Consider the following 2872-nt stretch of genomic DNA (forward strand, 5'->3'; position numbering starts at 1 on the left):
TATTGTTGCCAAATAAATTTTATTTCTTAGAAATAAAAAGAAATCCTTTGGCTACTTTAAATTTGTATTAAAGTTAAAATCTTTCAGGGATTAAAAGATTTATTTTCTAGTTTAACGAGCAGCAAGGATCATAACTATTCATACCGCCGGCAGATTCAGCATGGAGTGATGCTGATTGGACAAAGAAGTTTGTTTAGAAAAAACTTTTATATTTCATAAATCTGTTTCAGTCTGAACTTTGACCTCGCTCAGTTTGGCTTTGAAAACTGGCAGCAGCAGGCTGAGGCAGAGCCTCCCCTGACCTCTGACCTCTGCCTGCCGGCCAGCGCGAGCCACCACAATCCCGCCAGCGGCGGCACACGCTGTGGGGTCAAAGGTCAACGCTTCAGCGGCTCGTTAGCTCTGCAGCTGGAGGGAACCAAGGCGGTAGAATCAGAACTCTGCTTTGCTCCAGAACATTCTGAGAAAATAAACTTTGCACATTGGGTCAGAGGAACCGGGTCAGACTGGGCCGGAGGAACCGGACTGGAGTTCTGCAGAACTTTCCGCCTCATCTGCAGAGCCAGGAGAGAGGGAGGTCTGCTCTGCGGTTCTGAGCAGCTCCGTTTAGACTCGACTCCCTCAGCAGGTCCAGAACCTCCTGACCTGAACATGATGTCACAGACGGGTCTGTTTCCATGACAACAGGGACCAAGACGGAGCTGGGAAGGAGAAGATCTTTATCTGACACTATGACAGGATCCAGCAGGTCAGTGAATGCACCACGGCCAGTTCTCCCAGTCTGAGGCTGGTTTTGGCCCAGATCAGGCCAGTCCTCCCAGCAGGAGCCTCAGTGGGAGGAACAGCAGCATGTTGGGATGCAGCGCGGCTCTCTGGGCGTCAGCCTGCTGCAGACCTGAGCTGCATACTAACAGGCAGCTGCAGGAAACACCAAGCAGCTGCTCTGCTCCAAACGCTGAGTGTTATTATTAAAATGTTTTTATCATGTTTTAATGTTGGGATCACTAATTATTGTTGTTATTATTCAAATGTTCCGGTTCTATCATGTTTTAATTGACATATTTAGATTTTATTCTTTATTAATATCAAAATAAAAACCAGATCGTGTTTCTTTCCAGAACCGGAAGGAGAAAATTTGACCGATGAATTATTGCTGCTGTTTATGTCCCCCTGGTGGCCGGCAGCGGTACTGCAGCGTGTTCTGTTAACCTGTAACCTTCAGCGATGTTCACCTGAGGAACAGGTGAGAAGGAAAGGGGGTGGAGCCAGCAAAGAGCGTCATCATAAGTTCCTCTTCCTCGCCTCTGATTGGTGATTCATCACTTCTGTGTGCCTGGTTGTAAATGAATAAATACAAATATATAAATTAATCCATGATAAATTAAGATTAAATAACTATTGGTAACTACAGGTTAACTTGGTTATATTCAGAGTTTACCGACATGATGTCACAGTTAAAGGATTAAATTGGAAAAAAAAATCTGTTTTACTATTGGCTGTATCAAAACAACCAATAGTGGTGCTTGCCATATTTCAAATCATCTTCTGATTGGTCGATCACCCGCCATGACGACTCCTGTTCCTGTATCAGAAGCTGCAGGGACATCTGAGAGGCAAGCCTGGACTGAAGCACAGCACTGAGCCAATACTCAAGAATCTCCTTAAAAAAGTCCTGAAATGGCCTAGTTAAAGCCCAGAAACTCTTCACTTAAATGAGTCAAACTACCACAGGAGCAAAAAACTGGACTCCAGTCAAAACTACAAAAATTCCCAGAAAGTTACTGAGGGTAGCAGAGTAACTGTAACTGGTTCCACTAGCAGAGGGGTGTGCTGACTTTGTCCCTGTCTGGAAAGTTCTTTAGTTTCCCAGACAAATAAATTGGATCAGAAACTTTAGAGAAACTCTGAATCAATACCAGAAGTTTCTGCAGACCCTGCAGGTCAAAGGTCACGGCTCCTCGCCCATACATGGAGCAGAGAGCCTGGGGGTATGGTTCATCGCCGCGGCAACAACTTTCTCTGGCAGAGCGGGTGGACGCCGCAGGCTGTGGGAGCCCAACACCTACACAGCAGCAAGCTGCTGGTTCCGGTCCAACCGGGTCGGAACCGCCTGGGATCAGATGATGGCGAAAAAGATGATAAAGAGGAAGACATCTAAACTAAACTTTTCTTAACTTTCAGGAAAATAAAACTTTCCTCTATTCAGCTCAGAATAAATTCAGGATAAAACCAGAATAAGTTCAGGATAAAACCAGAATAAGTTCAGGATAACTTGTTAAAAAGTAATCACCTCCCTGTTACATAATAAATAAACTCAGTGTTTCTTAATTCCGGTCCTCCTGCCCTGCATGTTTTAGGTGTTTACCTTCTGTCACACACCTGGATGGAATCTGTAGGTAATTAACAGGCTTCTGCAGCACTTGATGGTCATGCAATCATTTGAATCAGCTGTTCTGGACTAGAGACCTAAAACATGCAGAGCAGGACTGAGGACTGGAATTGAGAAGCACTGAATTAACTGTTTGGATTCAGCTTGGCCGTTTCTTCAGTGAACAGGCCTGATGAAACATGGTTAGCTTCAAGTGTAGCTAACCTTCGTGACCCAGAGAGGTCAGTTCCTCAAAGTGGGTGGAGCCATGACACGCTGAGGGGCGTGGCCAAGTGGGGGGTTAAGTGGGGGGTGGTCAGGAGGGGGCTTTTTTTTAACAGAAAAATAATTTATCAGATAATATTCCGTCATCTTAAATGAACACAGTTCAATAGAAATTAATTCTCGAATGAGATTCCGGTTCACACTCCATACCAGCCGGTGGCGGTAGTGCACCAATTTTGTTGTTTGTCAACCGCCGAAAAGCATCACAGAAGAAGACGA

Source organism: Xiphophorus couchianus, chromosome 15, assembly GCF_001444195.1.
Source record: "Xiphophorus couchianus chromosome 15, X_couchianus-1.0, whole genome shotgun sequence".
In the NCBI taxonomy this organism is placed as follows: domain Eukaryota; kingdom Metazoa; phylum Chordata; class Actinopteri; order Cyprinodontiformes; family Poeciliidae; genus Xiphophorus; species Xiphophorus couchianus.